This window comes from Malus domestica, chromosome 05 (genome assembly GCF_042453785.1).
Source record: "Malus domestica chromosome 05, GDT2T_hap1".
In the NCBI taxonomy this organism is placed as follows: domain Eukaryota; kingdom Viridiplantae; phylum Streptophyta; class Magnoliopsida; order Rosales; family Rosaceae; genus Malus; species Malus domestica.
Window position 1 is genome coordinate 32386422 of NC_091665.1, and position 26158 is coordinate 32412579.

The 26158-nt window shown below is 35.7% G+C and overlaps 1 long non-coding RNA gene across 2 annotated transcripts; it reads left to right on the forward strand.

Moving 5' to 3' along the window:
• Positions 1–559: 559 nt before the first annotated feature.
• On the forward strand, positions 560–3964 carry LOC103405632 (uncharacterized). 2 transcript variants are annotated; one of them, XR_011581503.1, is made up of 6 exons: positions 560–909; positions 1400–1615; positions 2034–2171; positions 2567–2695; positions 3158–3234; positions 3575–3964. It is a non-coding gene; the product is annotated as an uncharacterized lncRNA (long non-coding RNA). The 2 variants fall into 2 exon arrangements; XR_003773500.2 differs by having other exon boundaries at positions 1400–1576.
• Positions 3965–26158: the final 22194 nt, after the last annotated feature.

Below are 26158 nucleotides of genomic sequence, written 5' to 3' on the forward strand. Positions count from 1 at the left end.
AATAACCGTTAAATTTTGATTTTTCGTTTATAATCGTCGAAAAGTTTTGTCCCGTTACTTAATCTCTGAATGTTTGTTTTTTGCGATTTTTGCTGTATGCGATCTCAAAGTATATACAAGCAAGTTTGATGGTTTGATCGTTGAAACTAGTTTCGTAGAATGCGTATCCCATCAAGTTGAATGATGTGTGTGTGTATATATATATATATATATTTATTTATTTATTAAGTAACTTTAAATTTATTTATTTTGTATTATAATATTTAAGAAATTGAATGAAATGAATATTTATTAAATAGCTTTAAATTTATTATTGTAGTTCGGATTGGATTTTTTGTCAGAAAAATATATTATTGTGGGTTTTATGTAAAAAAATTGAATTTGAAAGGAATAAGGTCACATTTTCAGTAAATTTTATAATAATATATTTTTTTTAAATATAACTTAGCGCAACGTCAAGATGGATCGTTTGGGCAAACCAACTTTGCGCGACGCCTGAATGTACACAAATGTGTTAAAATTTTTGGCGGTTTAATTGTAAAAAATAGGCGCTTTCTTTAAATTTCCCAAATTTGGACAAAATGGAGGTGCAAGCCGTGCAATTGGAAAACAGTCGGTCTCTCTTCCCTCTCTCTCACTCGGTCTCTCCCTCTGTCGCAGAATCGAAGAGGCCGAACGAAACCCTAAAAACCAGGTAAGTCGTCCTCTCCTTCCACCTCCCCAAGCTATCTCGCACGGCCTCTCACCAGTCACCGCTCACCAAGTGGCCAATCACCATCTTTTTCCCCTTCCATTCGCGTCCTCCACCACCAAACTCCCATTCGCGTCGTCCTCCATCGGTTTTCTTTCTCTCACCATCGTCTTCCACCACTAGCTGCTAAGTGCTCACTTCGCCACCCCAATCTTAAGGTAAGACAATTTGTTGAATTTTTTTTTGCATTTTATAAATTAGGGTTTTGGATTTTGAATTTGCAGTTAGGGTTTTGCTTGATACATGATGTGATTCTGTAATCAATTATTCAAATTCTGTAAATGGCCGCCATATATATAGGATTTTTGTTTTAAATAAAATAATATTTTTAAAGAACATTTGATAGGCAGAACCAGGCTGGCATCCATGGAAAAGGGTTTTGCTTTGGTGAAACACTGTGTTTCCTTTAGGATGAGTTTTGCTTGGTTGCTAAGGTGAATTTGGCTCTTTTTAATTTATTTTTAATTTTGAGAAAATAAAAATTTCACATCTGATATTTGAAGCCTCGCATCACAATACACAAAATCCTGGGTCTCTCTGCCCATTTCTATTTGGTTTTGCTTTATGTCCTAACTTTAATTTTCACTTTCCTAACTTCGTATTAGTCAGATGAAAAACTAATTAAACTTATTCCTATTTTTGAATTAGAGGAGCAGCTAGATTTTCCTGTGCTGTATGCTTCTGCTAAAGAAGGATGGGCTTCCACCACTTTCACCAAAGATCCTCCTGCTGATGCAAGAAACATGTCACGGCTGCTTGATGCCATTATAAGTCATGTTCCTCCACCAACAGCCAATCTTGATGCAACTTTTCAAATGCTCCCCTGTATGCTCTCCTCTTCCCCTTTAAACTGGAAATATGCAGGTTGAGTCAATATTAATTATGAAGTGCTTTCACTTGAGATTTCCATGTGCACATTTCAAATTCGATAGAAGCCGTTGTTCTTGATTCTTCGTAGAGAATAAAAAAGTTCTAAACAAAGGCTGTGTTCTTACTTTCCTATATTTTGTTCACTATGCACTGCATCTTTTTGTCTTTTGTGTCAAATGCAGTTAAGTTTGTGAACGTTTTGGCGTACTTTCATTTGTAGTAGTCTATAATTCTGTGACTGTAAAACCTGTGTCATCTGCACTGGCCTGGTAAAACAAACTGGCCAAACAATTTTATTATTTTTTTTTAAAACTCAACGGATAAATGACTAATTTTTGTATTTTCCTCTCGTTCATTTTATTGTTCATAGTACTGGCAAAATTAAAATAGCATTTATTGATGTTTTTGTAAGGTTTCTATGATGGAACGAGACTTCTACCTTGGACAAATATTGACTGGATGAGTTTCTTCTGGCACCATTCGCATTGGTGACAGAGTTCATGGGCTTCGTCACAAAGATTCTGGAGTTGAGAAAATTGAAGAAGGGAAGGTTTGTGGTTCTATATTTGCCTCATGGTTGTTAAAAATCAAGAAGTTTTCTTTTGCACTGGACAATGTTTGATTCTTTATGATAGTGAGATTTTACCCATGTTGGGTTAAAGCTCTTGTAGCGCTCACCAAGCTCTTGTAGCGCTCGCCATCAGTTTAAATTTGATTAATTAGATTATTGAGGCTTCTAGCTTTATTTTCTCTGACTAAGAATCTGATATGAAAAAACAACCTCTGAAGCATCTTCGTCTCTCAGAGAACAATGAAAAGTTTGATATATGTGATCAAGTGCTGCAGCTTTTTACGTTATTGAAAGGCTCAACTTCAGATTGAAATGTTAAAATATTAAAATATTAAAATACTAATTTTTTTTTTTTTTACTTCCATCTTCTACAGGTTGTGAAGCTGATGAAAAAGAAGGGAACACATATGGTCGTAATTGAATGTGCTGGAGCTGGTGACATAGTGTCAATGGCGGGGTTAACAAGCCGCCCTTCTATTGGCCATACAGTTGCAAGCGTTGAGGTATATTAATGCAATCTTGGTTTTAGACTTTACTTTTAGTTTGTCCGCAATTCCTTTTCATTTTATTTTTCTCCTATTTATTTTAGTAAATATGAATTATAGCTTCGTTGTATATTTTCCTGTATCCATTGTACTTCTGTTCCTACCTTGAGAAGGCTCGATACTGGGGCTCTCACTAAGTTGTCATCTCCCCTTGTTGTAGGTAGCCTATATCCATTGTGTTTTGTCTGTCAAATTAGTTGCTTTGATAACTTTAGCTACTTTTGTCTCAAGAAGATGGAAAACATTATGATCTGTATTTCTTATTTTGCCATAGTATTTTAGCATCATTCCAGGGATTTTAACTTTTTATCCGTTGCTTTTGAGAAACTTTGTATCTTTTTATAACATGTCATGGTGGTACATTCTATGCAAAACGGACTTATGGTTACATCTAATAGACTATGACTGCATTGCCCACAGTTGTGTTGGATCCACCAACTATTTCCATGACTTTTGGTGTCAATGACTCTCCCTTAGCTGGTCGTGACGGTACCCATGTAAGTCATAATTTTTTCCTGTTTGCAATCAGTTATTAACTTATTATACTGCTCTACATTTTATCATCAATGTCCGTATTTTTCACTGAGCTGTTTTCTTGTTATAGTGGAAAACACATGCACTTTATTTCCTCACTTTGGTTTAAAATCATTGATTTATGAATTATCTGTACTTGATGCACGCCTCGGATAAAGTGACGGAAATTATATGGACAATGTATATGGGAAGAGTAGAGATTTGACAGTTTGTATCATAATTCATTCTTATCATCTTTTTGTTTTCCTAAATTTGACGTGAGTAGGGTTTGATTTACATGTCCTAAATTTAAGTTTTTTTCAGTGTATGGGGAAGGTGCGGGTTCGTGAGACGGGTGCTTCCTCTCTCAGATCGACCACAAGACAGGCAAGCCCTGACGGAGGAAGTGGCAACCCTAAAAGGTCAGCTTGCGGCCCAAGAAGCAGCTCGGGAAGCCGAGATTGCAGCCCAGTTATTGGCCCAGGACGATAAGATGAGTATGATCTTACGAGCCTTACAGATGTCCGGCCTTCAAATCTCGATGCTAGCACCTGATTTTGCTCCACCTTTGACCTCCCAGCCAGTTTGCCCTGCGATACCCAGTAGCCTGATGCATTAAACCGAGACGACTGATTGTAGTTTTTTCTTTTATGTTCGGACATCTTTTATGTACATTTTCATATATTTTATAAATAAATGTTTTTTCTTGGTTTATTAATTATTGTTTATAATTTAGGCTTAAATGTCAACATGGTCTCTGTGTTTTACTTTATTGGTCAATTTAGTTCCTATGTTTTCAATTTGGCCAAATTAGTCCTTGTGTTTATATCCGTTAGTCAATTCAAGACAATCCGTTAAATGATTGTTAAAATTGACACGTGCTAGGCACGTGAGAGGGCAAAAATGTAATTTTATTGTACACCCACTAAACTAATACAATGCATATCTTTAAGAATTGATGCTTTGTTTCACCCAATTGAATACTATGTGATTTAGGGTTCATCCATTAGGTCAGAATTTGTGGGGTTGTCGATTGAGATTTGGGTGACTACTCTAAAGAAGATGCCAAGTAGACGAATTGAACCAAACAACCAAGGTGATGATCGTCATCGGCTTTCATTATTATTGGGGTCTAGGGTTTGATTTGTTGGATTTGTTGTGTGCTTTTATAATCAATTGAGATGGCTTGGTAGATTGGGTAGGAAAATAAGGATATCACTTTACTTGGTTTTTATTGGTTGCAACTTGTCTTATGAAACCATGACTACCAAAGTTAGCTCCTTTGAATTTAGATGCTTTTTTCTAATAACCATAGCATTGTGTAATCGGCATATGCCTTTCTTTAATAATAATGCACTAGCCTCTCTGCACGCACTAACGTGCGTGCGAGAGGCATTTTTGCATACGCGCCTCTAAATGTATATTGTGTTAGTTTTTTTTCCATTGTAATTGTTAATGTATATGCTTTAGAAAGTACAGTACCAAGTATGGAGGTGAATGGTGAAATCTAGAAGATGGCTGCACATAATTGGAAGCAATAAATTTGAAGCTGTTTACGTAAAATTTTTATCACTTACCAAGTTTAACTGTTATTTTAATATTTTAATCTAGAAGATGGCTGCACATAATTGTAATTGTTTTTATATTTTTCCCTTGACTATTATAGTTGAACTGTTATTCCAAGTTTACATAAAAAATTTATCACTTACCGTTCCAGACATATTTCTTTCCTTTCTTTTTTTTGTTTTTTTTTTGTTTTTTTTTTGTTGGGGTACTTGTTAAAATGTTGGTCACTGTGGTAAATATATACAATCCGAATGTTGAAATTGTTATAGACATAACAGAATTATTAAGTGGATGTTTCCATTGGTAGTACGAAAGGCAATGACAATGTAAGATAACTATTCATTCAATCTTAATAGATGTGTCTTAATAATTTGTACAAAAATATTCATACAACGTATGAATTTACAAATATATAATTAATAGAGACAAAAAAATAAGAAATCATAGTTACCCACCGATGTTGGTCCTATGTCATCTTGGTTTACTTCCGTTTGATTTTGTACTATATTTACTGAGTTCAATCGTGTTTGATAATTGGCATGTCGTCGCATTAAAATTTGAGCCCGCTGTGATGAATTCATAGATTGTCGTCTTTGCCTTTGTTGATTGCTCCTATGATAACTTTGATTTGACTGTTGAGAATTTTGAACATTTGTTTGTCCGAAGTGAATTTCTTCATTGTCGACCGACATTGAGAAATTGCCAAAAAGAATGAATTTTATTTTATTTTTGAAAAAGAAGAAAAAATAGATCATCTCTACAGAAGAGGAATAATACAGATAAGGTAAGAACCTCTGACATATTGCGTCTATCAATTCCCTCCATAGTTGATATGTTGAAGTCCTCTGGAAATCTTAAAACTGAAATTTCAATTTGGATGATTCTTAATAAAGGTAAAATTGAAGGAAAATATGGAAACATAGCATTGAAATTCAACAATGGAAAATGATGCTTACACAAATTAGATCATAGTTAAAAGATTCATGAAATGTACACTATCGAATTGACAGAACACATGGGGATTTCGAAAAGGAAAAAACAGAATAACACAAACTAATAGGACGGAGCCGAACATATACCACCATAACCAAAATTAAGACAGTAGGCATTAACCCATTTGCAGATCCGATTGAGCTAATTTTCCTGAGCTTCAACCACGGACCCATTCATGAATCCCTAAATTTACCCAATCTTAACAACTTGAAGAATTTAGTACAAAAATTTAACCGAGCAGTAAACTTCGAAAGCAAAAAGAGTTACGAAAACAAATAGAAAACAGAATGGTTAACATACAACAAAATTTGTTGCCTCTAGATTTGCAAGGAAGCAAAATCTTCAGCTGATGCAAAACCTATGTCGTTTGGTTAATCACAAACGTTTCTTTTATTAGCAATCATCACAAACGCCGACAGAAAAAGACAACTAAAGGACATATTTCTCACCGCAACATATAAATTGAGAAACAAAATGGAACAAATATAAGTTAGAAAGAGTACAAAGCAAGAAATAATGAAGAGAAATACATGGAAGGCACTGGAAGAGCAGAAGAAGTAGGATTGCAGTGGCACCACCCACCCTCTCTCGCTCGCCGATTCCTATTCGGTTTAGTGTGCTCTAATAAGCCCAGAAATCTCAACACTCAGACAGAGACAAATTGTAGAAACATATAAGAAAGCAAATATAGGATCCCCAACATCTTACATGGAACTTGGTAGTATCAATGGGTGGACTTCTTCTTATCTGCATAATTTTCGTAAAAAAATAATCAAATTACTTAAACTGAAACGATAAAGAACAACTTTGAAACCAAAACGTACGGATGATTTCTTGCCGCTAGATTTCCAAGGAAGCAAAATCTTCAAACTGTCCTGGATATATAAAAAAAATAAAAAGAAGAAGAAGTGGAGTGGTTGTGTGTGCAGAGAGACGAAGAGGGTTAAAACTGATCCCAATCAGAACAACCTGTATGGGAAAAGAAGCAAACAGAGTTTCACCTTTCCCTCGCTAAAATGCTTCCTCTCTTTTCTCCTTCTCCTTCTCTCCAACCCAAAACTGTAAAACACTTCCAGTAAAATCAAATTAAAGAATCAAACCCAGGAACAAAATCACAAAAAAAATGAGAGAAATTCGAAAGGGTAATGGAACCCTAGTTTTTTAAATTGGGAAGTTGGGTACCTGGAGAAGATGGAAATGAAGGCGACGGTTTAAGTCACAAATAGCTTAATCGAAGCAAGATCCAGATGAACAACAAATGGGTAACTGAGATAGAGCGAGAGGAAGATCGGAGCTTACATGAAAGTTGCTGGTGCGGTTGGATGCTGCTCCCTTTTCAGAGCTTCGACTCTGGCAATTGAAATCAAATACAAATTATCATCTCTTTGGGTTATTTCTCCTATTAATACAATAAATACAAAAGCCTGTACTGATGAAACAAATAAAAATAAATAAAAAAATTGAAAAACCAAAAAGTGTATACCTCGGGATTAAATCGGTGGTGGTTTGGAGAGGATAGATAGTTAGATGGGAGGAGCTAGTGACAGGAGGTTCGGCTGGCGGTGGCCGCGGAGGAGGGAGAAAGAGAGGTGGCTGCGGAGGAGGGAGAGAGAGAGAGTTAGTGAGAGACGGATCCAGATTCCAGAAAACAGGATCCCGTAGTGGGTTTTAATTCTATCGGCATGGCAAGATAATGGGGTTTCAGTTCGCAAGATAATGGGTTTCAGTTTTTGCACGGAAGTTTTTTCCTTTTTTATTTTTCGTGTTTTTTTCCCTTTTTTTTCGAAAACTGCCGAACGTGGTTGAAGTTGTGTCTTCCACGTTTGTTGTTTTAAATTTTTTCTACTAAAATTTTATTTCTTAAAAAATGAAATATATTTTTTTTCTGACGAAATTAGCCTTGGGGTTTTTATATATATTTTTTCTATCAGTTTTGATTTTTTTTGTTTGAGGGGTTTTATAGTCCAATTGTTTTTTGTGAAGCCTTAAGACACCAAACTCTCCTTCTGGCTTTCTAATATTAAAGATATTTCGTTTTATGTGTGCAGATTTTCCTCAAGTTATTGAGGATTTAACCCAACCACCATTATCACAAGCTCAAATAAATTATGAAGAATCATTCAATGAATTCCCTACGGAATTGTTTAGTCAGGTTGATGAAAACATGTATTGCCGAAATGGTTTTAGCAATGAATTCTTATTTCAAGAAGAGAATTGCTTTGTATCATGGTGAGCCTCAATATTATTATGATGTACCGACACAAACTGAGGAGTGTGAATATGATGGTGATGGTGAGCAAAAATCTGATACAGAGAAATCCCTTTCTGAGGAAAGCGATAATGATGGTGACACTGGTGATTTTGATACAGACAGTTCCTTATATGATGAAGATAATGATGCAATGCTTGAAGATGACAATTTTGATTACAATTTCAATGACAATGCAGATACACCAAAGAGTTTCACTGGATGCAATAAGAAACAAAAAAAAAAAAAAATTGGGAAGCGGATATACAAGTTGAGGATTTGAACATGGATGAGAAGCAATATAACTCAGATGAATTACATTCACCACTGAACTCTGATGAAGAAGGACATGGTCGTAGATGCAAAGAGTTTAATGTTGACATTGATATGGAAAACTCACAATTCGGATGAAATTTCCAAGTAAAAAGGTGTTAAAGCAGGCTATACAAAATTATGGAGTCCCAGGGTCATATGAATGTAAGATATGGAATAATAATAGGATTAGGTTGTCTGCTAAGTGCAAGCAATGTTGCAGTTGGAGGTTGTTTGCTTTTGTGATGCAGGGTGAAAATACTTTTCAAATCAAGAGCTACATTCCTGGTCATTCATGTTCAAAGGTTTATGTAACAAAAACATAACTTCAACTTTTCTTTCTGAAAGACATGGGTAGGATTAAAGATGATCCTAAGATTAAGAAGACAACGCTTCAGTTAGAGATATATAGAGAAGTTATGGGAGTATTGCGAAGAGGTTAGAAAGACAAATATAGGCAGCACCATGATGATGAAGGTGGATCCTCCTTATTTTCAAAGACTTCATGTGTGCTTGGATGCATGTAAACAGGGGTTTGTATCTGGTTGTAGACCTTTGATAGGTGTAGATGGCTGCCACCTTAAGGGAACATTCCAAGGTAAATAATTACTTTTTAGTTTTATTTGACATCAACTCATGTAGATGTGGTATTAATTTAACATAACACCTATATATCTATACGTGCATATTAATTCAATACCTTGGCAGGGCAATTACGTGTGGCAGTGGGAATTGATGCAAATGATAATATGTATCCCATTGCTTATGCGGTTGCTGAATTGGAGACGAAAGAGTCATGGTGTTGGTTTCTTCAACTTTTGATTGAGGACCTTGGTCCAGTTAGTGAACATGGGTGGACCTTTATTTCAAATAAAAAAAGGTAATTATTTGCTTTAATTTCTTTGCTATATATTGAAATGTTAAGAAAAACTTTATATCATTTATTGGCGTTAAGAGTTGTATATATAAAGTTATATGAAAAACTTTTATGTTGCTTGATTGATTACCAATGTACAATGTATACCTTCTTATATATATATATAGGGATTTGAAAAGGCTTTTCAATCAGTGGTACCTGAAGCATCTCATAGATGATGTGTGAGGCATCTCTATGGAAATTTTAAGCAACTTTTTAAGGGTCAAGCACTGAAGGATAAACAGTGGAGTGCAGCCATGGCATCAAATGAAGTAGATTTTAATTGTGAGATGGAAAAATTGAAAGAGTTAGATGAAGAAGCTTATAAATGGTTGAAAAAGAGGGATCCAAATATGTGGGCTAGGCATAGGTTCAGTTTGAAGATCAAATGTGATATGTTGCTGAACAACTTGTGTGAGTGTTTCAATTCCTGGATTTTGGCTGCTAGGGATAAACCAATACTTACCATGCTTGAGATGATTAAGTGTAAAATACTGAGAAGGTTGCAAGTTAAGAGGGACTTGATTAGTAAATTTGAGGGTCCAGTTTGTCCCAAGATCCAAGGAAAGTTAGAGAAGAACAAAACTTTGTCTCGTAGATTCAAACCAGTGTATTGTGGCAGTGGAGTGTTCCAAGTGGGGGACTCATTGGTTGATCAACAATCGGTAAATTTGTGGATTAAAACTTGTAGTTGCAAGAGATGGGAGCTCAATGGAATACCATGTATGCACGCTATTTCTGCCATCTTCCACAATCGGCAACAAGGTGAAGAGTTTGTGGATGAATATTACACTCCATATGCTTATTTGAGGGCTTATTCCCCAGTCATATATCCTGTCAAGGGTATGAAGTATTGGCCACAAGTTAAACAAACACCTGTCCGACCTTCAATGGTTAAAAAGCAGCCTGGGAGACCTAAAAAAAGGAGAATAACAAGGGATCCTGAAATAGAAAAGAACAAAGATCCCACCAAATTGGATAAGAAGGGGAGTAGTAAAACATGTACAAAGTGTTGGGAGAAGGGACACAATAGAGTTGGATGCAAAAATCAACCTCGAGAAGCTCCACGTGGGGTTTATATAGACAAACGATGGGCTTATCAATTTCATCAAGATGGTAGTCATGGTAGGGGTGTGAACAACAATGAAGGTAATGAAGAAACTCATCCTACTCCTCCATATCAGTGCTCCAATGTCCAACAAAGTGGTGAAGTCTTTGTGCCTCAAGGGAATGTAACTGGAGAGTCATCTAGACATACTCTTAATAAGAAGTATGCAAGACCATCTAATTTACAAGTAAGGAATAATAGGCTTGACTTGTTACTTTTCAAATTAGAGGTAATATTTAATATTTTTGTTGTTAATTTTACTTGTGACAGGTGAAGAAAGTTACAAAAAAAAAAAAAATGGTACAACTCTACAGACTTCCCAACCAAGTACTTCAATCCTGCCAATGTAAGTTATCCTATTACATTCCTTGCTTCATTTTCTTAACACAACTACCAACCTACACATATATTATTAGATACAATTGTTTAATACTTACATTTGCAGTTTCATCCACCTCAAAATTTTGTTCAACCAACCATCACTAGAGGCCCTAGAGGGGGCACTTTGACTACACCAAATGTGTCAAGGACACCAATTACATGTCAAATATGGACAAGACCAATTGGAACCAAAACTTCTTCACAAGCAAACTGGCATCCAATGCCACAAACAGTCCTATGCTCAATATGTCTAGCCCTAGAGAAGGCACTTTCATTATACCAAATGTGACAAGGCCAAGTGCAACCCCAACTTCTTTGCAAGCTAGGCTTCCAATGTCGCAAACAGCCCCAGGCTCTAGCACGTACATGCCTAGCATATCCAGGCTAAGCATACAAACTACACCTTCAACTTCAAGTACGTCTGGAACTTCACATTCATGGAAACCACATGGCAAAAATGTTTATACAACGAACGCAACTACAAGTTCAAAGAAAAAGAATATTTGATTGTAGTTTGAGTTGTTTTAGTTTTTCTTTGGCAGTAAGGTATCTATGTGTGAGAAAGACCATGTAGTACTTGTTTTTGGTGGAGTTCAAAGCAACTTCATTTTATACTGTTTGGAATTAAAGCATGGGTTTTAATTTTTACGTTTACAAAAGCATGGAATTAGTTTTCTTTGTGATCTTGCTAGAGTTCACTTTGAAGTTGCTTTTTGTTTTCATTTGTACATATAGGAATATATTTGTGATCAAGTTCATGTGCAGATTTAATTGGAACAAATATAGTCTCATTTATACTGAAATCGAACAAGAAGTCAACAATAATCTCATAATTAAAATTTAAATCAATGACTTTATTTATTTATGTACTTGTGACCAAGTTTAGTGGGTGTACAATAAAATTATATTTTTGTCCTCTCATGTGCCAAGCACATGTCAATTTTAACAGTCTTGAATTGGCTAATGGATATAAACACAGGGACCAATTTGGCCAAATTGAAAACATAGCGACTAAATTGGCCGATAGAGTAAAACACATGGACCATGTTGACATTTTAGCCTATAATTTAATTACAATATTTATAAAAAATTAAATAAAAAATATTTTTGCCAAAAAAAAACAAGGGTTTGCGTGACGCATGAGTAACATGCGTCGTGCAAAGTGGCTTTGCGCGACACATGTTACTTTTGCATCGTGCAAACCCTATTGTCACTGCCTTTGCGCAACGGTTAGTGCACGATGAAGGTACCTATGTTGTGAAAAGTGTTTTTTCTACTAGTGTGACAAAAAGTAAAATAAGTTCGTTGTATTATTTTTTGTATCGCTCAAAAGATAACAAAGTTACAAACATAAGATTTGTACTTATACAATACGTGCGAAAATAAAATAACTGTCAAAGAAAAAAAGAATTTTTTTTCCTGTAATGTATTATTCTTTAGAAAGAATATATTCAATTAATTAAATGTTTGAAATGAAAATCTTCAATTCGTTAAGTTGGCTTTTTATCCAAAATGGTTTTTGAGATTTGCATTACTCATCACTTTGGTTCTTGATATTTGAAATCAATAGAAGGAGTCCCTGAGTTGTCCACCATCAATCATTTTGGTCATTCCTTATAAAAATATGTTAAATAAGGACTAAATGACAAAAATACCCTCAATTTAATAAACAAATGGCCAAAATGATTTGACAAAATTGAGGGTATTTTTGTCATTTTATCTTTATTTAATGGAGTTTTTTCAAGGAATGGCCAAAAAGATTGATGGTGGACAAACTCAGGGACCACTTCTATTGATTTCAAATCTCAGGGACCAAAGTGATGAATTATGCAGTGATGAATTATGCAAATCTCAGGGACCATTTTGGCTAAAAGGCCGGTTAAGTTTGATATGTAGATGCCCATGTTAGTATTGCACATCACTTGACCATGGCATGCATGAATACCTTGGTCATCTGTTCTGCATGCATTGTTGGAATCCCACATCGGTGGGTGAAAAGAAAACAATGGGGTTACATGTGATCCAAACCTCATAATCATTTTATTTTAAGAAGAACATGTAAATGGACTTCAAGTTTTCAAAGACGGGGAATGGATTGTTGTGAAGCCTCTTTCTGATGCACTTGTGATTAACATAGGCTATCAGCTACAGGTACATAAGTAGATTCAGTACCCTTCTTGACGCTAAAGATTATTTCGCTGGTTATTATTGATTCTAGGCCTCGTTTGGCAGCTCGGACTATACTGACTATTTTATCAGATAGGATAAATAGCCACCAGATAGTACTGACTAAATTAGTCGGACATTTGGTGCAGTATTGCATTAATGACCGTATTATTTATACTGTGTTTGGTATTGAACCAGATAGGACAAGAGAAAAAAAAATTAACAAATCTTTCTATGTTTGTTGAACTTTTCTCATATTTATACCTATTGAAAACCACACAAATTTTCAAATAACAGAGAAAAATAGTAAATTCCATACATCAAATGCCAAAATATAATCCAACCACATATTCAAGTTCATAAAATATACAAATGCAAGTTGGTTTCAGTAAGAAACAGTTTGTCCAAATAGCCAAAATATATGCATGTTGCTTTTAACAAAATATATGCATGCTGCAACTTTTAACAAAAGATATGCATGCTGCTTTTAACAAAATATATTGTTGTTGGTTTGAAATGTCAATTGCGGTTACTTTGTCCAAGTAACATGAATACAAAAGCTTTTTTCATTGCACCATCCAAAGACAAGAATGTCCTCTCATTATGTGGCTTTTCGAAAAGAATATTTAGTGCCTTGATTTGATCCTCAATAGATAAATCCATCTTTGACAATTCTGAAGCAATCTCAGGTTTTGGATCCACTCCTTTCCCAAAAGCAGCTTGTAAAACTTCACCCAACTTATCCACTGATTCAAAAAGCATTTCTTTAAATGGCACAACAAGATCATTATCATTAGCAGCTCTCTTCCTTTTCCGGGTACTTGAACTGCTAGACCGTCGAGCAACAGAAGGAGAACTAGTCTCCACCTCATCTTCATCTTCATTAATGTGCTCAGGGTCATTCATCATCTCAATAGGAGTTGCAGCTCATACTCCAGTTGCTCGGTCTTTCCCAAAAATAACATTCAATCTGTCATACAATGGAAACAATTTTCTTAGCCAGCCCTCTGCTTCTTTGTTAACCTGCAATGCGAAAACAAATCACATTATCCATAAAATACAAATAATCTTATTTTGTTCCGTTCAACCTGTCTTCATATAATCAAGCATCCATTAATTTAATTAACCTATCATAATGAATGGGGCTAGAGGATATGGTTTGGTAGACATAATCATACTATTAAATTGTATGTAAAGGAACATGTTAAGTAATCAAATATGTAAAGCTAAATTCTAGTATTAGGTTAGAGAATTACTTTCACATAGGACTGCCATATTTCAATGCTATCAACCTCAATACACTTTCGTACATCATTCCATGCAAAACCAGTTTTATTAACCATGTCATAAACTATTGCATAATTTTTTTTTCCACCTCCTCATTTTAGACTCAATATGTGGAACTGCCTTTATATTGGCATTAGGACATTTCAAATTAATAGCTGTTTCAAATTGAGCCATTGTTCTGGATTTGAAACAACCGTTATCACATCGCAAATTCTTAACAACTGCATCCTCAAGTATGGACCACAATGCATCTTTTCATGTTGTTTCCAAACCCTTATACTTCCTTTTGGTTGACTACTTTGTTCACTTTCCATTCCTATAATTACATACACAATAAGATATCATATAATCAACAATGCATATAATTAATAGTAAGTGATAAAAACCATAAGCAAATCATCACACTTTTTAAGTAAATACATAGCCAGGTCACACTTTGTTCAAATAAAGTATCATAACCAAATACATAAGAAATGAATATTTGTTCAAATAACAAACCATAACCAAATGACAACATGCATATGTAAGAAAATTTAATCAAATCACACTTGTGCATTCCACTCATTGTACATATTCATGGCCAAAGTATTTCTCCATGCAGTCCATTCTTGTGTAAGTTGAACAATCTCAATCATATCTTCATCATCATCACTACTTTCAGATTCGTCCAAGTTTAGGATTTCATTTTTTATTGGATCAGCTGACATATGCCTTCTAATAAGATTATGTAATATGCAGCAGGTTGTCATAATTCTAAGTTGTGTTTTAATTGGGAAAAATGATGGACCTCTTAAGATGCTCAAACGCATCTTAAGTAGTCCAAAACATCTCTCAATGACATTTCTAGCTTGAGCATGTTTCATATTGAAATACTCCTCATGATTAATTGGGAGTCTTCTATTTCTCCACTGAGAGATGGTAACGCACTCCCCTATACGGTGCAAGGTATCCTGGACCATTTGTGTACCCACCATCCACAAGGTAGTAACACCCTAACACATCAAAAAATGTATATTACTATATATAAGAAAATTGAGGATTCAAATTACTAATATAAACAAAAAATCTATTGTTACCTATGGGAACTTTTAATCCCGATGGTCTACATATCGCATCTCGGAGTACTCTAGAATCAAAGGCCGACCCTTCCTAACCTAGGTACACAAATATAAAATTCATGTCCAGATTACAAACTCCCAACATATTGGTCGCAATCTCTCCCTTCCTTGATCGGTATCTTGGTTTATCTCGCTCAGGGACATGAAAGTTAATGTAAGTCCCATCCAATGCCCCCAAGCAATTCTAAAAAAAATCATTAACATTAGTAAGCTCAATATATTTAATTACATTAATTTTAGAAGTAATTTTTATAAAATATGAAGAATACCTCAAACCAACTCCATTTAGGATCTGGGTAGGCATTAGGAATGGGTTCTGGCACTTTCAAAAGTCTACCTTGTAGCCTTAACACTCCATGTAGAATGGAATTGAAATACCTACTTATGATCTCCACCGATCGACAAAACCTACTCCCAATTGTACGATTCTTGACATGATGTGCAAGTATATGCAAAAACATGCAAACTTGTTCTTCATTGTCACTACACCATCCAATTTTACTCTACCGTGGTCACGAAGCATTTGACATAAATAATGGAATGTTCTTCTATCCATTCTAATTTGGTTCACACAATGAACATCATCATATCCTATTATGCTTTCTAAATAGGCTGACCCTACCATTCTCCTAACAAATGTGCGATTTCTAGGTGCAAGTTGCCGATTCCGCCTTCTAGCTGAATTATGATTCATCATGAACCACATCATCAACCAAGTCACAATATTCAAGTACCACAACTTAACAATGAAGCATGCCACAATCTTTCTTTCATCCATGTCTAGTCAAAATATAAAATAACATTATTAGATAGTGGCAAAAAATTAAGTAACTGGAGCATGAATGCATAATAACACTGAAAACGGAAGGAAGCATGTTAATAAGTCCTACCAAAAAATATGGTTGGAGCAAATATGGTCAACTTGGACATGGGCATTTTGAGGATCACCTTGTTCCTCACAAGCTAGAAGCCTTGAGTGACAAATTTATTTGTGAGGTGATCTCTTAGCTGTTAGACTCTAATATAATGCTTTATTGATTCATATAAAGATACAAGAAACTTTGGTACTAGTTTTGAGTTAAGTTTCCTGCCTTGTGTTTTGTTAATTTGATATTATTTTTTTCCATTCCTTTTTGGCATCTGTGGTTGTCACGTATGGTATCAGAGCTCTTATGACATGTGAAATCTATCTTCTCTACACCAGTATTATTTGTTAAATTGCAAACCACATGGGATTGATCTGTCTTTATTGGTCCATTCCCTAATTGCTTAAGCCTTTTAGGGTCCAATGATTGTCTGATAATCAATTAAATTCTATATTATTTGATCCTACTGCATGGAGCTTACTGAACAAATATACAATGGAGAGTAATGAAATGGTTTGGGTAGCAAAGAAGTCTAGTCTATGATGGCACTTTGTACGACCTCAAAGCATTATATATTCATCACCTCATGTTGCATCAAAATTGAGTGTCATATTGCATCAAAATTAAGCCGAAACATCAGAAGAGCAGCAACTCTCCCTTTCTTCTCTATTTCTCACTCACACTCTTTTTTTCTAGAAGGCAATTACTTTACAAAGTGGAATAAATACCAATTAACAATTCAACAACCCTAGTCCGAAATTATTCACACACACACACACACACACAGATATATATATCCAGATAAAAAGTAAAATTCACATAAAAATTAAAAAATGGATAAAAGCTGAGAGGGAGTGATGCAAAAACTGAGAAGAACAACAACTGGGATCTAATTTTCGGGCCATAGACGGTGATGGGGAGTGAGAGACAGAGAACAAGAGCGAAGAGAAATTGGCTTACCCAGTTGTCCGTATGGTTGCATTGCAGTTGCGAGACAGTAAGTGAAACGGGAGCTGCGCCAGAGACAAAGTTTTGTTTAGGTAAGTGAACCTGCACACTCCCACTCTACCCAATCATTAATTCTAATTAAAGTTCAACACCAACAACAAACCCTAAAATTCAAAAATTCTAATTAGAACACAAAATTACATAATCAATTGCATAATTAGAGAGAAAATAATAACTAGATTCAATCAATTGCAAGAAAAATAGGAGGAGGGGGAAGAATAGAGGGAGGGGCGGAATCCCAGAAGAAGAAAACTGAAAAGACGAATTGTGATTCAAACGAAGAAGAAGACTGTGAGAAGATGAACCTGGGATGAGAACAAGAGGGCGTTTGGAAAGGAAGAGAGAGCGCCTGGAGCGGAAGAATGTGTCTGGAGAGGAAGCGGAAGACTGCGTCTGGAGAGGAAGCGGAAGACTGCGTCTGGAGAGGAAGAGAGCCCGACTAAGTTATACCGTGTAAAAAAGGTGGGCCTGGATTATTTAATCCGGTGCCTATTTAATCCAAACAGCCACCAAACACCGTACACCGTATTATTAGTACTATCCGGTGCCTTATACAGTGTGCCAAACAGGGCCTATATTACTATCTATACTTGATTACATAGCGCTGTCAATATCATGTCGAAATAGGGGCCTGATGGTAGTTCCAAACTATGTTCCTCGATCTTCTCTTAATTACCATATGACAAACTATTTTTTTGGATGACATGGGATGTAGATAATCAGTAATGGGAAGTTGAAAAGTGCTTAACATCGGGCAGTGACGAGTTCAAGTAATGCCCGGACATCTGCTGCATTTTTCATCGCACCTTCAAACGATTACATTGTAGAACCTGCTGGAGATCTTATTAATGCAAGCAATCAACAACTCTTTAGACCCTTTCAATACAAAGAATTCATTATGAACTATGTTACGAAGCAGGGCAAAACTGGAGTTGTACTAGAACCCTTTAAGCTCCATGCTTAGTTAATTATGAAGCTGTGACTGGGGAAAACACAAATTTATTTGGGTGGCAATGGTCTCAAATTTATTTGGGTGGGTTAATAAATATTGTAAAATTTGTAAAATAGAGTACTTTTTATTGGAAGTACTTGTTAGAATTCATCTGTCCCACATCGACTAGAAGACTTGAGAACAAACCCTTTATATAGAATTACCCCACTCTAACTAATATCGAGGCATTTTGTATTAAAACCCCACACCTGACAGATTGAGCAGGTGGCCAAGTGGGGACAGTATCGGTGTTGTTGGAGTGGGCCTATGGCCCGTCTACCCGAAATTTAACATGGTATCAGAGCCAGGGAACGTGCCCATACATCCACGTGAATGAGTGAGTCCCCTTTGACCTCGCGCGAATGAGTGAGCCCCGACTTGGCTCCACGTAGGCCAAGAGATACCACGTGAATGGGTGGGTCCCCATTGGCCTCGCGCAAACGGGTGAGCCCCGGCTTGGCTCCACGTGGTATGATTGACATTAATTAATCATTAAGTTATTTAGACTTTGAATTCTTCCTTTGATCATCAAGTTACCATTGTTCAAGGACTTCTTTGAGTTGTCTGTATGCAGAAGAACGCTTACCAAATTGGTCGCAACAGCCAATTAGATATCGGTAAGAAGGAGCCGCCGGGCAGTACCATGGCACAGTACCACGACAACTAATTGAATTCCAACATATATTTGCAAAAATAATTTTAATCAACTCAAGAGTTTCTCTTGGATCTATAGATATGTCAAACCCATCACATAAAACAGCAAGTAAAATCTTTATTCAAAACTGTTATCAGTTTCTCTTACATACGTACCCATAACAAAAAAAAAAAAAAAAAAATTAAAAATTATTTCATAAGTAGGATATAACGAATCAAACTCCTAAGTTCTAAATAATCTCAACTTGAAACTCCATCCTTCTCTTGGTAGTCCTAATATTACTTCTTTTACTCAAATTGCTCCTTCATTATCTTTTATTCAAATCACGTTTTGGAGCTCTCTTAAGATCAACTCCATTATTGCAAGGTCGGTACTTTTTTGGTGCTTGCAGGCATGACACATTTTGTAGTCGCATTAATCTGCTTCTTTTAGTTGTTGGGATTGTTGAACTTACTTCATACAAATTGATAATTAAAAGAGATGTGATATCCACACACCTTTTTTTACTTCTCACACACCCTTCTCATTTTCAACCATCGGATCAAATGAATTGAAGAAGATCAACGGACAGAAATTAACAAAGAGTGTGTGAGAAGTAAAAAGGGATGTGTGGATAACACACCCCTAATTAAAATCGACTAAAGTGTACACTATTTCGCATCAATCAAACACAAGGCAAATTGAAGCCGGCTAAAGCCGAAAACTCAAGGAAAATTAAAGGTGGGTGTTTTGAGAAAAAATTAAATTAAATTGCTTTCCAAACCATAATAGCACAGCTTAATCCTACAGAGAAGAGAACGGCTCGACCAAAAAGTCCTACAGAGAAAGGGAGAAAAAGGAAAAGGGTAAGATGTAAAATACCTAAAGGTAAAGCGAAGCGCGAAAAGGAAAACTGTGCACCGTTTAACGCTTACTCTTTTAGATGTCACATTCCTTTTCTGTTAAAGGTGAAGATAAACTCCAAAACTTGATCAATCTCCCAGTGAGGACTGGCTTCTGAACATGTTGGAGCCAATCAGTGAAGGACTTCTTAATTAATTACTCTTCTTCAGGGCCGGTCCTGAGATTTTGGAGGCCTTGTGCGAGACTCAAACAGAGGCCCTTACAAGATTTAAATTTTGGTTGCTATATTTTCTTTTATATATATATATATATATATATTTCTTGTGTATAAATTGATATAAACGCAAAAGAAAATAAATAAAAAAGAAGCATGGTTTGGTGGCTATGTATCTACATTCTTTATGTTTTTGGGTTTGAACTTACTTTTTAAATACAAAAAGCATGGTGTGGTGGATATGTACATATCATATCACCGTACATATATCATAATCAGAACAACTCATGTTCTTTATTATGAACTAGTTAAACAAATCACTGGTTATGATATTTGTAGCATCTTATAATGAGCTGTAAGTTTTTTTAATGCATTTTTTCTCACTCCCTAAAGTGAGAATGATTCTAACCCTCACTCGGTTGATTGTTGTTGGATTAGTTAGAATTTGAGATTCGTGTCTTAAATCAATTAAACCAAATTAATTTAACGGTAATCAATAGGGGGATGAGCATCACCTACTCACCTCCACTTTAGTGTTGTGAGCAAAGTTTTATTATATATGGATGACTAAATGGTTTTCAAATAGGATGAAAATTAGATGATCCTTAAAAGCTGACCAAAAGAATAAACGAACGATATGTATTTGACTAAATGATGTCATATATGAAAAGGGGGTTTTAAAGATTATATCTTCAAACTTTTTAAGGATTTTAATTAATTATGATATTCCTAATTATAGATTTATCATCAAAAGTTCTCTTTTATAATGATAGAAATTAAACTACAAATATTAAAGAGAAAAGAAAAAAAATTAATGTAGTTTAAAAAAAAGCCCAAAATGGTTCTACTGGGAGTCGAACCCGTGCAAACACAAACGCAAGTATCAGCGCTTGACGATTCCCCTAAGGAAACAATGTGAATTGTGTTCACATTGTTTTTATATGTAGTACATTACAAAAGTTATTAAAATTCAGGGGCCCCTAAAAATCGGGGGCCCTGTGCGGTCGCACGACTGGCACCCCCTCAGGGCCGGCCCTGCTCTTCTTAACTAATTTTCAATATGATCAACCAAATACAGTTTGAATAGGCCGGTTTTGGTGGTTCAGCTGGTTTGATGCACACAATATTATATTCTCCCTAGGCTAACCATTCATGCTTGACCTGAATGTTATATTCAGGTAGTTTTTCTCGTATATTTAGTTTTTGTGTTTTTTTTTTTTGTTTAAGCTCGGGCTTGAAGTAACATTGTTTGTTCTGTTCTGCTAGTGACAATTGGTTCCAATTAGATTGAGATTGTTCATGATAATCTAATGTTACTGTCCGCATTAAATATCTATACAAAGCTTCAAGTTGAAGTGTCGTTGTTCTGCATTGTCGGTATCATTATTGGATCTGTTTGAATTGGATTTCAATTAAGTTCAGTTTAGTTGGTACGAGTTGGGACTAAATGTGTGATCTAGATAGGAAGTACTTGGTGCAGCCTCATATTCTGGGTGTATAGATGCTTATTACATTTTCTGAGACCTCACTGGTTGTGGAATTTATCTTTGTTGATTAACAGAATTTTGACCGAGAGGCGTGCTAAAAACTTGTCTTTTTGGATTTCCGTAATTGGGGATATAGGTTTAATGCTTGTGTTACTAGACCATGCGAATGAGGAGTGTCTGCTTTTCCGTAACTCGGAGAGGGAGGGAAATCAGCATGCAGAGTTGCTACAATGGTCTAGTCCAGAGCAAGTACCAACCGTGGGACCTTCCTGAAGAAGTTTGTTATAAATGTTGTGAAATCAGGGTATAAGAATTTGGATTGAGTATGGCCATTGTTTTCTTGCACCATGGGAAAAATATGTGTTGTATGTGTAAGTGTGTGTGAGAGAGAGTCGGAGAGAGAGAAATCTGACTGAAAGTATCAAGATTTTATTTGATTATGAAACCTAATGTGCTAATACAACTCTTAATGATTTTTTTGTAAGAATATCCGAGGCATTGTGGCTTGCTGGAAATCTTTAGGTGGCTTGGCCGTATGTGATATATGACACCACTTTAATACTGTGGATTTTTCCGGAAAGAAACAACTAAGAGAGGGTACGCACTTGAACTCATTCTGATTTGCTATGACTTCGTTTGTGTTTATACTTTTTCAGGATGAATGGTATCTCTATTTTTCACCACAAGGTGAATGCAGAAGACAGAGCTTGAAATCTTCATGTGTTCATTTATATTGAACTACGAAAAACTTATTATTTTGGTTACAGAAAAGTTCCAAAGTTTCACAATTTGAGGGATGCGTGATGACTTCATTTGGTTGGTTATGGCAATTTAAATTTATGACTTAAATGGCACAGGTTCTACCGAGACATAACGCAGTGATGTTTTAGTTTACTTTTTCTATTTGATTGATTGTGGTTCACACAAGCAAAAATCTTGTTTATCTTTCTTAAGTAATATATTAAAAATGTTGAGAAATGCATGGTTTTATGGGACTATCAGTAGTTTAGTAAAAGCAATTCTCTTATGGGATCACATTCTTTTATGTTCACTTTTGTGTATGCTTATTGATGTCTTTTTGGACGCATGCATCTGCCCCTAGTTTATGTCCTTTGAATTTCTTCCCCGTTGTTATTTATTTGATCTTTGAATGATAATTTTAGTTTTTGCTTATGTTGCCTCCACATAATAGTTGAAGTGTTGCTGTCTACTGCATTGCAGATATGACATGGCTTCAAACCGTTGGCGTAAGGAGTCAGGTATACCAAGACAGGTCCCATGCGACTCAGCATTTGGATTTGTTTTATTGAATGGAGAGTCGTATGAATAACCCTTTTGAAGGCAGCTGAATCAGCAGAAATCCAAAGGTCGCAACTGCATAAGAGAGTGGGAACACTTAACATCCAAATCTACCATCCTAAGAAGAAGACGTGGAGATCTCCCATAACAAAGTCACCTTTCCATTACAGCTGGGATTTCAATACTGCAGTTATGGGCACCATTCGCTTGTGAATCTCGATTCTTATTGCTTGTACTTGTGTTGTGTTGATAATTGTACCGATTGATGTGCAGCACTGTCTATATTGGTTCATTGGGGTCATTGCTGCTAGCATATTTGTATAGTCTTGAATATACAGCTAGCAGACCGATACAAATACCCCATCTGTTAGTAAAGCGGTAATTAGATAAGGTGGAATACATTTGAGCTTCATATATTGTATCAGTTCTTTTTCCAGAGAACAGATAAATATCTCTGTGTGTGTGTGTGTGTGTGTAATTAAGTCCTGTTGAACAGCTTTGTTGCTTGTGCACCAATCAATCTTTCCCCTTTCCGTGTTACATCTATAGTTGATCTGTTTATTATGATTTCCAAGTCCGGTTTCTGGGTTTGTAGCTTCATCGAGTATTTACTCCGCCGTACTTATGATACTTTACAACCAAGGACAGAATCGGACTCTCATTTCCCCCTCCCCTTTGAGAACAGTAAAATGGCTCGTGTTAGAAACTCTAGTCGTTTTCCCATCAAATGAAGTCTTTTCAGAAATTTCAACCAAAAAGAAAAAGAAAAAGAAAAAGAATGTCGTGTAACAAGTGAAGTCTTTTCGGAAGTTCTGACTAACTAAAAGAAAGGTGTAAAAGTGAAGCGTGGGCAAAAGTTGAGACTAAAATGCAGAAATTCCAAGTAAAGAAACGTTTCCACCAAGTTTGTTGAGTTCCCCAATTTTGTAATACATGACGAGAAGCGACTAGTGCGGCTAAAGAACTGACTGGCCGTGAAGATTGGGGTATAAGTCCAAACTCAAACCAGATACAGCGTTAAACCGCAACATGTATCGCAAGTTTCACATTTATACATCTATGACTTCAAACCTGAGATATAGTAAATTCAAAGTCCTAACATACAACCTCCAGTCAACCCAAAATATTTGATTAACATTTTGGTCAAACGTTCTGGAGAAAAAGGAGGGAATCTGCTTTCTTGCTAGAGATACATCCCTTTGTATTAGTCGCACTCATCATGTGACATGTAGACATAAAAAGATATATCTCTACAACACTCATCATGTAACCTGTAAACGTAAAGAGATATCTCTGTTGTAGGTCTCGAAGTGAAGGTGTTGCAAGGTCCATAGTAAGTGCGAAGAAGCATATATTGTGGGTCTGATTTTGATATCTTTGTGCCCCAAAATGCATGCCAATAATATAATGAAAACTTATTTGTAAGACTCGTGCTAATACATGTAAGGAGAGATTCAAACTTACGAAATTTGAAAATACTAAGTTTTTGAAATTTGGACAAGCTGTGGATTTCAGGTTTTGATATCTTTGTACACGAAATATGATACTGCATCCCATTCTGGAAAAAACGTTCTCTTTAGTTGCAAAACTTCCAATGTGTTATCACATTATTGGAGCAGAGGGTCTCATCTTTGTGACACGTATGCGTACTAATAGAGTATTTGAGGAAATCATAATAGAATGACCAAATTGATGTGCAGTGATAGATTTCAGGGACAACATTGATTGATTTGGAAATTGAGAGACCAAAAGGAGGAGCTTGATCAATTTTTTTCAGGTTACATAAATAGACTTCAAATTTTTCCCTTGATCATTAAGTTATACCTCGCTTCAACTTCCAATTAGTATGTTTTGTGCCATCTCTTAAAAACGAATGTTACATTAAGCAGGGAAAAAAACCCTGGAATATCAGAAAAATCTGTTCAAGAAGTTCTTTGAGTTGTCTGCATGCAGAAGAACGCTTACCAAATTAGTCTCAACAGCCAATTAGATATCGGTGTGTAGGAGCCGCCGGGCAGTACTACCTACTTCAGAATATTGCCGAACGAAATTCTACAGAGAAAGGCTCGACAAAAAAAATTCTACTGAAGATATTTTTATTCATGACTTCTTGTACCTACCATAAAACAATTATTAAATCCTAACAGTAACATATATAATAATACTTAAACTCTTAAATCCTAATTATTAACTTTAACTCGAATTCCATTCTTCTCTTGCGAGCTGTAAAATACTTCTTAACTCAATTAGCTCCTTCATTGAAGCTTTTATTCAAATCACGTTTTGGGACTTCCTTAGGCTCAACTATGTTATTGGGAGGTCGATATTTTTTTCGGTGATGGCAGGTTTGGCACATTTTCCGATCGCATTAATCAGCTTTTTTAAAGTTGGTGGAATTGTTGAACCTACTTTAGGCATTTTTATCACCGAAACAAGCTAAAACATACACTACTCCACAACAAACAAACACAAGGCAAATTAAAGACGTCTAAAAGCCAAGTACTCAAGAAAATTAAAGGTAGATGTTTTGAGAATACTAAGACCTTTATTTATACTATAGTGTGTTATAGGCTAGTTTTCTTTCCCAAAAGCAAAGGAACACTTAGGATAAGAAAAATTAAAGCTTTCCAAACCATAATAGGAATATAGCTTAATCCTAAAAAGGGGGGAGAGAACCTAAACACAAAGGATAAGTCCGGTAACGGAGAGATGGGCAAAAATACAAAAATACAAGACACATGATGTGTCACAACTTATCAATAAGAAATAAGCACGTTAATCAAGACTTAAATAAAAACCTAATCTTCAACAACCACGTTATATGGTTTACAACAGATAATTTAAATAGATGGTCTTGCTAACAATATTACCCAACCCATAATAAAACAAAGAATACCTTTTCTTTTCCTCAAGAACTTCTAGTCAACAAAAAGTCAATTGATTTCATTAAACTCCCCACTGATAGAAAGTGAAATAAGTTCTTTGTATTATTTTATCTGTCGCTCAAAAGATAACAAAGTCACAAACATAAGATTCGTACTCACACAATATGTGCGAAAATGACATAAACTATCAAAGAAAAATGGAATTTTATTCCTGTAATGTATTATTCATTAGAATAACATATTCATTAATTAAATGTTTGAAGTGAAAATCTTAGGTTGTTGATTAAACTTTGATATGTAGATGCCCGTATTAGTATTGCACATCACTTGACCATGGCATGCATGAATCCCTCGGCCTTCTGTTCTTAATAATTTGGTTGGTACAACTTCAAGGGCCGGTCGGATTTGGAGTACCGCTGGGCGGGGCAGGAGCCTTCTGCAGAACTTGCTTGATAATCTGATTCAAGTGGAAGTAATTGACGGTTGTGCCCCTACTCTGCAGAACATCCTTCTTCATCATCGTGGATTTCCCCTGCCCAGGCAAAATTCTGCAGGCCTCGTACAA